Genomic DNA, 14,391 nt, shown 5'->3' with positions numbered 1-14,391 from the left:
TTTTCAAATCAGTAACTGGTCATTTGGTCATCTGTTACCGCGCCGCTTCTAATAACTCACGCTGGGGTGTCAAAAGCTCGTTAACTCAGCACGTGCTTTTCGTTTCCGCTTTCCCGCGCGGCAGATCTACAATCAACAATCCCCAGCAGACGACATGTACAAATAGTGCTTCCCCTGAAACTAGTTTCAAAGCCATCACATCATTATTCAGACAGTGTAAACGGATTCTTTCGCTACTATGCTCTTTCGCAGAAATTTCTTAATTTACGATTGCCCAAATGAACCATTTACCCGCCGCCAAATCGGCACTGGATGGGAATTTAAGTTTGGTTGGGCCGTTTTTCTTTCATTCATGCGAACTCGAGCAGGTACAATCATGAGGCAGGATAAATCTCCTTCGACTAAAAGAGGTGACCAAAAGAGCTTCTCCTCGTTAGACCAGCTCTTGATTTGTAGCAAACCCTCGTTAGTGCGTTTGTCGATCGGAATGACATCACTCATGTCAGGTCCTCTCGAACCCTTACTCACAAAAAGCTGTCTTTAGGACAATAGTTTGTCAAGGCTTGGCGACGTGTGATGGCGCCATCTTGTCGACGACGTGTTTGACAGAGCGTGATTACATCGACCGTTAGATCTACGACCATTGTGGCCCAAAGTAGTGTGATCAAACGTTAAGTGAAACGATTTTCTGATTAAACGGATCCCATGGTAAGTTAGCAGCGTAATGTAAGTTTGTCTGGCTCACTGTATGTACAGCACTGAAACTATGGTTACTGTCACATGCTATAATGTAGGCTTATATAAACACGGATTGGTAACTTTTGATTCTTATGTAATATACTGCTCTTTGATAGTGAACATTATGTTCTACTCTAACATATTTGTAAAATGACTGTACTCACAAAACGTAAGCTTGATTTGTGGATCACATGAGGGGAAATGGGGTTTAAGGTCGTGTTGACGATTATTGATGATGATGATGATGATGACAGGTATTTATAACGCGCTAAAGTCATATTAAAATGAATGCTCGAAATGCTTCATTACTGAAATTACAAAATTTACAATATGTACATTTATTTACAAGCGATAGTTTCAATAGATCGTGAATCAACTTTACACTTGCAGAATATTATGAGGAAAACAATATTAAATAAAGATTATAGCAATAAGGGCAACGAGGTGACATTCATTATCAAGAAAGGGCGGATTGCGTTTAATCAGTTCCTTGAAATAGCCAAAGGATGGTTCAAGTTATTTTGCAGCCAGAGTTCTTTCATAAGAATTGTTGAAGCTGAAGATCGCTGGCCAAACGATTTCAGTTTCCTTCTACGGATATTTAGAGGATATGCGTCAGCGGATCATCAGGCTCTTGATAGAGGGTGCATGTTACTGGTTTCTAGGAGCTACTCTGGTCTTGTATGGCGTAACATGAGTGAGTGAGTTTAGTTTTACGCCGCACTCAGCAATATTCCAGCTATATGGCGGCGGTCTGTAACTAATCGAGTCTGGACCATACAATCCAGTGATCATGCCGTAACATGCAATCCATACAATGAGTGAGCGAGTTTGGTTTTAAGCCGCTTTTAGAAAAATTCCAGCAATATCAGGGCGGGGAAAACAAGAAATGGGCTCACAATGCACCCATATGGGGAATCGAACCCGTGTCTTCGGCGCGACAAGCGAACGCTTTAACCACTTCCCCACCGCTCCTGATCCATACAGCAAGGCGCCTTTAGGATGTTTGTGTCACTAAAGGAGTTATTTTTCTGTTCACAAAGGTATAAATAGGGGAAAAATGATATGCCAACTATTGTAAGAATCCGTTCCATACACCCTCCATGAAGCTCCTTATAGTCAACCTTGACATCGAAACAATATGATATCCACAACAGTTTTCATCAAAAACAAAATAGTGATCTGATAAATAAAACATGCGCCCAATCAGATCGCTGGTGTTTTTCAGTGCAGGGTAGGTTAAGGCCAAGGTCGTCAATGGCGAACCGGCACGACACAGGACTGTTTGCGATGAATAAATGTACGTAAAGTTATCATGGCAGTTAGGTGTAAGTGTCTCGGAAAGAATGGCGATTGGCTCGCTGACAAGTGCCATCCATTGTGCATGTTTTGGTGCGTGTCGTACACGATATAATAAATAAAAAAATGGTAACTTAGCTGTACAAATTTGGAGCAGGGAATCGAAAAATCACGATATTCCAGTTTACGACGACTCTAATTCCCAAAGTAAGGTTTCGAGTTTTGAAATATATGTTTCACTTTAAGGTAAATCTTGAAGTACGTGTATAGTTTTATTGGTAGCAAGTATGATTGAATTCGACCTGAAACTATCTTGGTGCGATGACATCCTTATTCCCCTTTCCTCTTTTATAGTGCTGAGACCCCGTCAGTGACAATGTATCCCGGGATGCCAGTGTTTTGCGTGACAAGCCCCTGTGACTGGGATTCTCCAACTATCCGTTCAGGTGAAAGTATTCCCGTTTGGTGGGTGTGGCTTAGTTTCTTACATTCATTGACCAATTCAGCCAACGGGAATGAAGGCATTATTACAATGAACACAACGAAAAGTTGAATTGAAACAAACAAATACATCCAACTATGCTCCATAGGAACCAATAACCTAAATATGTTAATGTTACCTCCGTACCCCGCAGTTTCACAACACAATCCCCAGTTTAGTTGCCTCTTTACGACATCAAGGCCTTTTGTACCCAGGAACAGGAACCAGATAACGATAGATCTAGTTCAGCAGGCTCGACTACCAACTGTATGAGATGTCCCTCTTACAAAACCATCGAACTATTTGATCCAACCCCGCGGGATAGCCTAGAGGTTAAAGCATTCGCTTTAAGACCCTGGTTCGATTCTACCAACAGCTACAATAAGTGAACCCCATTTCTGGTATCCCAATATTGCTAATACCAATAATGACACACCCAATCCATCAATCAATCAATAAACTCGCCTCCAGTGTTAAACATACTTTAATATTTGATGGGATCAAAGCTCGCGACCAAGTTCCCAAGATGATCAGACAGTCATTGATAATGAGAAAGCTTTAACGTAGTATATACTCCCTCTAAGGAAAACACAGAAAAAACACATTCTAAAAGGCTAAATTTTTGGGATTATTTATACACAGAGTCAATTTGTGAGGCCTACATCCCAAGGACCACACTTTCAGCTTGCTGTCGACACGTCTGGAAAATCGGGTCTTGTGCGGAAGGACTAACAAGCTCCTCTTGACCTGACGGACAAGAGTGTCTAGCCTACATCAAATACTACCGTCCCCTTTGAAGGATATCGTTATGTCCACCAAACGTGACCATTCTATTTTTTCTTGGCATCCAATTGGTACATACCACGATACAAGCGGCCATTTGCGAGACCGGACTATGTAACAAGCCATTTCACAAAGGCTAAGCGTCGGTACAGGCGTTAAAACTTCCGGTGGCCGCCATATTTTCCAGTGGTGTTAGTCTCGCGACTAATCATATGTCTTGATAGCCGCTTGAAGACGTGAGACGGCGCTAGATGTCTGTTTGAGGAGATGTTTTTCATTTTTGAGTTGGTTCCTGCCAAGTGAAACGTGTTCAGTTAAGTATGTCTATTCGGGGGAAGGTCGATGATAAGTACGTCTGCTCTGCAAGGAATTTAGATTTCTCGATTGCTTCCGACGAGGCTATAGCTTTTTGTGGAATACACATCGTCCACTTATCAGGAGTGTTCGCGGACTTCAAACGAGCGTTTAATTTTGTTTGACTTTATGAATAAACCATGAGCATTGAGGGAACAGGGTACAGATCCACGATGTGGAATAATGTAGCAACAGTAGATCAGTTAACTTGACAAGTTCTCTATTTCACTACAAACCACTCACAGTGCACGCGGTACATGTAGAAATAAACAAGTCCAAGGCAGTGATGGAAGGCTGAACAAGGAGTCTGTCGGTATGATACACCTTCCACTAAAACGCTTCAAATCTGTAAATATGAGCTGTTGGTGACGCTGTTGAGCCTAAGTGTATTACTACCTATTTATCATTGTAATCGTCAGAGTTTCAGAATCTCCATAGTCGGTTTAGAACCATGACTGAATATTTTGATCCAACTACATGAATTTTATCCGCTGCTGCCTAAATACTTAGTACTTCTGTACTTCAGATACGCTGATTTTCCATTCACATTTTAGAAACATTTAGGCATGACGGTTTCTTATTTTAAATATATGACTAACATTCGTCCAGTGCATAACGTACACATTGTAATCGTGTTTTTGACAAAGACACCCTGAACATGTAAATTTGGTGAAGATAGTAGTAACTTGTTTGAGTGGCATTTTAGAAGTTGAGACGTACAATATGGAACAAGTTTTTATGGATAACAACTTCTTTATTTCGTGAGTGCGACGCTTCGATACAGATTCTTGTACCGTTGTCAAGCAATACCAACAGCAGGATTAGGGCTGGCAATACCAACAGCAGGATTAGGGCTGGCAATACCAACAGCAGGATTAGGGCTGGCAATACCAACAGCAGTATTAGGGATGGCAATACCAACAGCAATATTAGTACTGGCAATACCAACAGCAGGATTAGGGCTGGCAATACAAACAGCAGGTTTAGTACTGGCAATACCCTGCAAGGACTAGTACTGGCAATACCAACAGCAGGATTAGGGATGGCAATACCAACAGCAGGATTAGGGCTGGCAATACCAACAGCAGGATTAGGGATGGCAATACCAACAGCAGGATTAGGGATGGCAATACCAACAGCAGGATTAGGGCTGGCAATACCAACAGCAGGATTAGGGCTGGCAATACCAACAGCAGGATTAGGGCTGGCAATACCCTGCAAGGATTAGTACTGGCAATACCAACAGCAGGATTAGGGCTGGCAATACCAACAGCAGGATTAGGGTTGGCAATAGGGCTCAACATCAACAGGATTAGGGCTGGCAATACCAACAGCAGGATTAGGGCTGGCAATACCAACAGCAGGATTAGGGCTGGCAATACCAACAGCAAGGGATTAGGGCTGGCAATACCAACAGCAGGATTAGTACTGGCAATACCAACAGCAGGATTAGTACTGGCAATACCAACAGCAGGATTAGGGCTGGCAATACCAACAGCAGAATTAGTACTGGCAATACCAACAGCAGGATTAGTACTGACAGTAGTAGCAGCAGAATTAGTACTGACAGTAGTAGCAGCAGAATTAGTACTGACAGTAGTAGCAGCAGAATTAGTACTGACAGTAGTAGCAGCAGGATTAGTACTGACAGTAGTAGCAGCAGGATTAGTACTGACAGTAGTAGCAGCAGGAATTAGTACTGACAGTAGTAGCAGATTAGTACTGACAGTAGTAGCAGCAGAATTAGTACTGACAGTAGTAGCAGCAGAATTAGTACTGACAGTAGTAGCAGCAGAATTAGTACTGACTGACAGTAGTAGCAACAGAAGCAAGTAGTGACAGTAGTAGCAGCAGGATTAGTACTGACAGTAGTAGCAGCAGAATTAGTACTGACAGTAGTAGCAGCAGGATTAGTACTGACAGTAGTAGCAGCAGAATTAGTACTGGCAGTAGTAGCAGCAGAATTAGTACTGACAGTAGTAGCAGCAGAATTAGTACTGACAGTAGTAGCAGCAGAATTAGTACTGACAGTAGTAGCAGCAGAATTAGTACTGACAGTAGTAGCAGCAGGATTAGTACTGACAGTAGTAGCAGCAGGATTAGTACTGACAGTAGTAGCAGCAGAATTAGTACTGACAGTAGTAGCAGCAGGATTAGTACTGACAGTAGTAGCAGCAGGATTAGTACTGACAGTAGTAGCAGCAGGATTAGTACTGACAGTAGTAGCAGCAGAATTAGTACTGACAGTAGTAGCAGCAGGATTAGTACTGACAGTAGTAGCAGCAGGATTAGTACTGACAGTAGTAGCAGCAGGATTAGTACTGACAGTAGTAGCAGCAGAATTAGTACTGACAGTAGTAGCAGCAGGATTAGTACTGACAGTAGTAGCAGCAGGATTAGTACTGACAGTAGTAGCAGCAGGATTAGTACTGACAGTAGTAGCAGCAGGATTAGTACTGACAGACAGTTAGTAGCAGTAGCATTAGTACTGACAGTAGTAGCAGCAGGATTAGTACTGACAGTAGTAGCAGCAGGATTAGTACTGACAGTAGTAGCAGCAGGATTAGTACTGGCAGTAGTAGCATCAGGATTAGTACTGACAGTAGTAGCACAGAATTAGTACTGACAGTAGTAGCAGCAGAATTAGTACTGGCAGTCAAGTCAAAACATTGATTTCACAGCAGTCTCGTTTCCTGTTGACTGGGTCCCGTCCAATGCGCAACTTAGTACAATAACTAGTCCAGAATTTTGGGACCAATTCATTTAACTGGATACATAATTATTAATCAGTATTATTTGATACATCTAAGCACTTGTATATTGCAACACTATGCTCCTTCTAATCCTTGCAAACACGTCGTGCAGCGTGCTCTGTCGTACAGCGAGCTCTTACAAACGGAAATCTGGAAATCGTGGAAATCTCAAAACGAGGCTCTCCCGCTAGGAAAGGTTGGCGGTCTGGTTCGGACTTGATATTATATCAACATCACATTGTGCGTTAGAGAACTACTACTACTGAATAAGCGCGAAAAACGCATAACAGGTGTAACCAGTGTGCCAGATGCATTGTGAATCATTTTACGACCTCATCAAACAGGGGCAGTCTGTCACGTCTTAGTTAAGGTCATGCTGCCTACACCTCGCCATAAAATATAGAAATACGATGTTATTAAAGTTTACAATTAAACTTCATTTGTAAATACCATTTCTTATGAAACAAGAAATTGGAATTCAGTGTAACTATAGTTGTTTATGATGTCTATTTTCACTTTCACACGAGAAAATTCGGATCGGCTGAAAAGTAGGTCATTGTCAGAATAGGTTAATGAGACTCATGTTTCGGTTTGGTAGCAGCAGAATTAGTACTGGCAATACCAACAACAGGATTAGTACTGACAGTAGTAGCAGCAGAATTAGTATTGGCAGTAGTAGCAGCAGAATTAGTAGTGGCAATACCATCCTCGATAATCTCCAGGGTATACGTTACGATCACTCTCCACTACACCTTGAATGCATCCACGGCTTGGCCCCATAATTATGTTACCTCCCTTTGCTGGCTCCGCATTCTCGCAGTAACCAATCAGCTAAGCGGCCGTTACATCCGAGCTTGCCAGTGTCATCAACGATATATAATAGCGGTCGCAGTCGTGAAGGTTTGTTCGCAGTGCCACTCAGATTTTGGGGGAAATAATACAGACAAATTGACAGATCTGAAACTTTCAAAATATATATGAAAGAACTCCTTCTACCTCTTTCAGAGTACCTCTGCATCAATTGTGTTGCCAAGTTTAAACGGTTAGATAATTTAAGAAGCGAAAGTGAGTTGTGATTGGTTCGCTCAACTTCCCAGTGTAGACACCTGATTGGATAAAAAGCCGACCAAGGGAGGTAATATAATTATGTGGTCAAGCCGTGGATGCATCCAGGGTGTAGTGGAGAGTGATCGTAACGTTTACCCTGGAGATTATCGAGGATGGATTAGTACAGGCAATACCAACAGCAGGATTAGTACGGGCACCAGTAGCGGCAGGATTAGTACGGGCACCAGTAACGGCAGGATTAGTACGGGCACCAGTAGCGGCAGGATTAGTACGGGCACCAGTAGCGGCAGGATTAGTACGGGCACCAGTAGCGGCAGGATTAGTACGGGCACCAGCAGCGGCAGGATTAGTACGGGCACCAGTAGCGGCAGGATTAGTACGGACACCAGTAGCGGCAGAATTAGTATTGGCAGTAGTAGCAGCAGAATTAGTAGTGGCAATACCATCTTCGATAATCTCCAGGGTATACGTTACGATCACTCTCCACTACACCTTGAATGCATCCACGGCTTGGCCCCATAATTATGTTACCTCCCTTTGCTGGCTCCGCATTCTCGCAGTAACCAATCAGCTAAGCGGCCGTTACATCCGAGCTTGCCAGTGTCATCAACGATATATAATAGCGGTCGCAGTCGTGAAGGTTTGTTCGCAGTGCCACTCAGATTTTGGGGGAAATAATACAGACAAATTGACAGATCTGAAACTTTCAAAATATATATGAAAGAACTCCTTCTACCTCTTTCAGAGTACCTCTGCATCAATTGTGTTGCCAAGTTTAAACGGTTAGATAATTTAAGAAGCGAAAGTGAGTTGTGATTGGTTCGCTCAACTTCCCAGTGTAGACACCTGATTGGATAAAAAAAGCCGACCAAGGGAGGTAATATAATTATGTGGTCAAGCCGTGGATGCATCCAGGGTGTAGTGGAGAGTGATCGTAACGTATACCCTGGAGATTATCGAGGATGGATTAGTACAGGCAATACCAACAGCAGGATTAGTACGGGCACCAGTAGCGGCAGGATTAAGTACGGGCACCAGTAGCGGCAGGATTAGTACGGGCACCAGTAGCGGCAGGATTAGTACGGGCACCAGCAGCGGGCAACAGCAGGATTAGTACGGGCACCAGCAGCGGCAGGATTAGTACGGGCACCAGTAGCGGCAGGATTAGTACGGGCACCAGTAGCGGCAGGATTAGTACGGGCACCAGTAGCTGGCAGGATTAGTACGGGCACCAGTAGCGGCAGGATTAGTACGGGCACCAGTAGCGGCAGGATTAGTACGGACACCAGTAGCGGCAGAATTAGTATTGGCAGTAGTAGCAGCAGAATTAGTAGTGGCAATACCATCTTCGATAATCTCCAGGGTATACGTTACGATCACTCTCCACTACACCTTGAATGCATCCACGGCTTGGCCCCATAATTATGTTACCTCCCTTTGCTGGCTCCGCATTCTCGCAGTAACCAATCAGCTAAGCGGCCGTTACATCCGAGCTTGCCAGTGTCATCAACGATATATAATAGCGGTCGCAGTCGTGAAGGTTTGTTCGCAGTGCCACTCAGATTTTGGGGGAAATAATACAGACAAATTGACAGATCTGAAACTTTCAAAATATATATGAAAGAACTCCTTCTACCTCTTTCAGAGTACCTCTGCATCAATTGTGTTGCCAAGTTTAAACGGTTAGATAATTTAAGAAGCGAAAGTGAGTTGTGATTGGTTCGCTCAACTTCCCAGTGTAGACACCTGATTGGATAAAAAGCCGACCAAGGGAGGTAATATAATTATGTGGCCAAGCCGTGGATGCATCCAGGGTGTAATGGAGAGTGATCGTAACGTTTACCCTGGAGATTATCGAGGATGGATTAGTACAGGCAATACCAACAGCAGGATTAGTACGGGCACCAGTAGCGGCAGGATTAGTACGGGCACCAGTAGCGGCAGGATTAGTACGGGCACCAGTAGCGGCAGGATTAGTACGGGCACCAGTAGCGGCAGGATTAGTACAGGCAAGACCAACAGCAGGATTAGTACGGGCACCAGTAGCGGCAGGATTAGTACGGGCACCAGTAGCGGCAGGATTAGTACGGGCACCAGTAGCGGCAGGATTAGTACGGGCACCAGTAGCGGCAGGATTAGTACAGGCAAGACCAACAGCAGGATTAGTACGGGCACCAGCAGCGGCAGGATTAGTACGGGCACCAGTAGCGGCAGGATTAGTACGGGCACCAGTAGCGGCAGGATTAGTACGGGCACCAGTAGCGGCAGGATTAGTACGGGCACCAGTAGCGGCAGGATTAGTACGGGCACCAGTAGCGGCAGGATTAGTACGGGCACCAGCAGCGGCAGGATTAGTACGGGCACCAGTAGCGGCAGGATTAGTACGGGCACCAGTAGCGGCAGGATTAGTACAGGATTAGTACGGGCACCAGTAGCGGCAGGATTAGTACGGGCACCAGTAGCGGCAGGATTAGTACGGGCACCAGTAGCGGCAGGATTAGTACGGGCACCAGACCAGCAGCAGGATTAGTACGGGCACCAGGCGGCAGGATTAGTACGGGCACCAGTAGCGGCAGGATTAGTACGGGCACCAGTAGCGGCAGGATTAGTACAGGCAAGACCAACAGCAGGATTAGTACGGGCACCAGTAGCGGCAGGATTAGTACGGGCACCAGTAGCGGCAGGATTAGTACAGGCAAGACCAACAGCAGGATTAGTACGGGCACCAGTAGCGGCAGGATTAGTACGGGCACCAGTAGCGGCAGGATTAGTACGGGCACCAGTAGCGGTAGGATTAGTACGGGCACCAGCAGCGGCAGGATTAGTACGGGCACCAGTAGCGGCAGCATCAGTACTAACAATAGTAGCAGCAATGTTAGAACCAGTATTAGTAGCAGCAGAATCAGTACTGGCAATACCAACTGCAGGATTAGGGCTTGCAATACCAACAGCAGGATTAGTACTGGCAATACCAACAGCAGGATTAGGGCTGGCAATACCAACAGCAGGTTTAGTACCGGCAATACCCTGCAAGGATTAGTACTGGCAATACCAACAGCTGGATTAGGGCTGGCAATACCAACAGCAGAATCAGTACTGGCAATACCAACAGCGGGATTAAGGCTGGCAATACCAACAGCAGAATTAGTACTGACAGTAGTAGCAGCAGGATTAGAACTGACAGTAGAAGCTGCAGAATTAGTACTGACAGTAGTAGCAGCAGAATTAGTACTGACAGTAGTAGCAGCAGAATTAGTACTGACAGTAGTAGCAACAGAATTAGTACTGACAGTAGTAGCAGCAGAATTAGTGACAGAGTGAGCAGTTAGTAGCAGCAGCAGGATTAGTACTGACAGTAGTAGCAGCAGGATTAATTAGTACTGACAGTAGTAGCAGCAGAATTAGTACTTACAGTAGTAGCAGCAGGATTAGAACTTACAGTAGAAGCTGCAGAATTAGTACTGACAGTAGTAGCAGCAGGATTAGTACTGACAGTAGTAGCAGCAGAATTAGATTAGTAGTAGCAGCAGGATTAGAACTGGCAGTAATAGCAGCAGCAGAATTAGTACTGAGAGTAGTAGCAGCAGAATTAGTACTGACAGTAGTAGCAACAGAATTAGTACTGACAGTAGTAGCAGCAAAATTAGTACTGACAGTAGTAGCAGCAGGATTAGTACTGACAGAAGTAGCAGCAGGATTGGTACTGGCAGTAGTAGCAACAGGATTAGTACTGACAGTAGTAGCAGCAGGATTAGTACTGACAGTAGTAGCAGCAGGATTAGTACTGACAGTAGTAGCAACAGAATTAGTACTGACAGTAGTAGCAGCAGGATTAGTACTGGCAGTAGTAGCAGCAGGATTAGTACTGGCAGTAGTAGCAGCAGGATTAGTACTGACAGTAGTAGCAGCAGGATTAGTACTGACAATAGTAGCAGCAGAATTAGTACTGACAGTAGTAGCAGCAGGATTAGTACTGACAGTAGTAGCAGCAGGATTAGTACTGGCAGTAGTAGCAGCAGAATTAGTACTGACAGTGGTAGCAGCAGGATTAGTACTGGCAGTAGTAGCAGCAGGATTAGTGCTGACAGTAGTAGCAGCAGGATTAGTACTGACAGTAGTAGCACAGGATTAGTACTAACAGTAGTAGCAGCAGGATTAGTACTGACAGTAGTAGCAGCAGGATTAGTACTGGCAGTAGTAGCAGCAGAATTAGTACTGGCAGTCAAGCCAAAACATTGATTTCACAGCAGTCTCGTTTCCTGTTGACTGGGTCCCGTCCAATGCGCAACTTAGTACAATAACTAGTCCAGAATTTTGGGACCAATTCATTTAACTGGATACATAATTATTAATCAGTATTATTTGATACATCTAAGCACTTGTATATTGCAACACTATGCTCCTTTTAATCCTTGCAAACACGTCGTGCAGCGTGCTCTGTCGTACAGCGAGCTCTTCCAAACGGAAATCTGGAAATCGTCGAAATCTCAAAACGAGGCTCTCCCGCTAGGAAAGGTTGGCTGTCTGGTACGGACTTGATATTATATCAACATCACACTGTGCGTTAGAGAACTACTACTACTGAATAAGCGCGAAAAACGCATAACAGGTGTAACCAGTGTGCCAGATGCATTGTGAATCATTTTACGACCTCATCAAACAGGGGCAGTCTGTCACGTCTTAGTTAAGGTCATGCTGCCTACACCTCGCCATAAAATATAGAAATACGATGTTATTAAAGTTTACAATTAAACTTCATTTGTAAATGCCATTTCTTATGAAACAAGGAATTGGAATTCAGTGTAACCATAGTTGTTTATGATGTCTATTTTCACTTTCACACGAGAAAATTCGGATCGGCTGAAAAGTAGGTCATTGTCAGAATAGGTTAATGAGACTCATGTTTCGGTTTGGTAGCAGCAGAATTAGTACTGGCAATACCAACAACAGGATTAGTACTGACAGTAGTAGCAGCAGAATTAGTATTGGCAGTAGTAGCAGCAGAATTAGTAGTGGCAATACCATCCTCGATAATCTCCAGGGTATACGTTACGATCACTCTCCACTACACCTTGAATGCATCCACGGCTTGGCCCCATAATTATGTTACCTCCCTTTGCTGGCTCCGCATTCTCACAGTAACCAATCAGCTAAGCGGCCGTTACATCCGAGCTTGCCAGTGTCATCAAAGATATATAATAGCGGTCGCAGTCGTGAAGGTTTGTTCGCAGTGCCACTCAGATTTTGGGGGAAATAATACAGACAAATTGACAGATCTGAAACTTTCAAAATATATATGAAAGAACTCCTTCTACCTCTTTCAGAGTACCTCTGCATCAATTGTGTTGCCAAGTTTAAACGGTTAGATAATTTAAGAAGCGAAAGTGAGTTGTGATTGGTTCGCTCAACTTCCCAGTGTAGACACCTGATTGGATAAAAAGCCGACCAAGGGAGGTAATATAATTATGTGGCCAAGCCGTGGATGCATCCAGAGTGTAATGGAGAGTGATCGCAACGTATACCCTGGAGATTATCGAGGATGGATTAGTACAGGCAATACCAACAGCAGGATTAGTACGGGCACCAGTAGCGGCAGGATTAGTACGGGCACCAGTAACGGCAGGATTAGTACGGGCACCAGTAGCGGCAGGATTAGTACGGGCAGGATTAGTACCAGTAGCGGCAGGTACAGGCATTAGTACGGGCACCAGTTAGCGGCAGGCGGCAGGATTAGTACGGGCACCAGTAGCGGCAGGATTAGTACGGGCACCAGCAGCGGCATTAGACGGGCACCAGTTACTTACGGGCACCAGTAGCGGCAGGATTAGTACGGGCACCAGCAGCGGCAGGATTGAACCAGTAGCGGCAGGATTAGTACAGGCAAGACCAACAGCAGGATTAGTACGGGCACCAGCAGCGGCAGGATTAGTACGGGCACCAGTAGCGGCAGGATTAGTACTGGCACCAGTAGCGGCAGGATTAGTACGGGCACCAGTAGCGGCAGGATTAGTACGGGCACCAGCAGCGGCAGGATTAGTACGGGCACCAGCAGCGGCAGGATTAGTACGGGCAGCGGCAGGATTAGTACGGGGCACCAGTATTAGTACAGGCACCAGTAGCGGCAGGATTAGTACGGGCACCAGTAGCGGCAGGATTAGTACCAGTACTGGGCACCAGTAGCGGCAGGATTAGTACGGGCACCAGTAGCGGCAGGATTAGTACGGGCACCAGTAGCGGCAGGATTAGTACGGGCACCAGTAGCGGCAGGATTAGTACGGGCACCAGTAGCGGCAGGATTAGTACTGGCACCAGTAGCGGCAGTATTAGAAGCAACGAAACTAACAGTGATCTTTATTACACCAGCAACAGTCGCAGAACATCAGAACATGCAGGACACGTATTTGTGTGAGTGGATGTGCAAGATTGGGAATGAAAAATAAATTAAATAAAATCACTTGTTTATAATTTTGATAACCCAGCAGCTCTTCGGAGGCTGCAAGTTTCTTCCTTGGGGGAGTATTTTTGTCTTTGAAAACTCTCGCTATCACGCCTCGTGTGCACGTGTCCAGTATCAATTCCGACTAAGACATTTTAACAAATGACGGGATTTAGCCGTAACACCGTCGAGACCGAAAGTGACGTTTCCATGGTTACCATATTTATTGATCTTTGGGCTGTAACCGCCAATTTTGACAATTTCTCACATTTCGAGTACCACTTTGGTCAATGTTATTTCCCATACGCGCCCAGATCAGTCAGCAGGACAATCTAATCAAAAGTTTATCGCGGCAGATTGTGGAAACAGTTTGTTTTCTGAAGTGATTTCTATGATAATGTCTGGGTTGGGTCAATAAACCACCCATTCCATGGTGCCGTGTGCAGTCAGTGACAGTTGAAACCAGGATCCTGGCGTTG

The 14,391-nt window shown here is 44.9% G+C and overlaps 1 long non-coding RNA gene across 1 annotated transcript in view; it reads right to left on the bottom strand.

Annotated features, from left to right (window-relative positions):
* Positions 1 to 12,046: 12,046 nt before the first annotated feature.
* The window catches only part of LOC124274409, a 6,645-nt gene continuing 4,300 nt past the window's right edge, over positions 12,047 to 14,391 (bottom strand). The window contains exon 3 of the long non-coding RNA XR_006897934.1: positions 12,047 to 12,057. This is a non-coding gene — a long non-coding RNA (uncharacterized LOC124274409). The remainder of the gene's footprint in view (positions 12,058 to 14,391) is intronic.

Source organism: Haliotis rubra, unplaced genomic scaffold (genome assembly GCF_003918875.1).
Source record: "Haliotis rubra isolate DU_JTF1 unplaced genomic scaffold, ASM391887v1 Scf190, whole genome shotgun sequence".
In the NCBI taxonomy this organism is placed as follows: Eukaryota; Metazoa; Mollusca; class Gastropoda; order Lepetellida; family Haliotidae; genus Haliotis; species Haliotis rubra.
The sequence above is the reverse complement of the archived record's forward strand: the minus strand, read 5'-3'. Positions and strand labels throughout refer to the sequence as shown.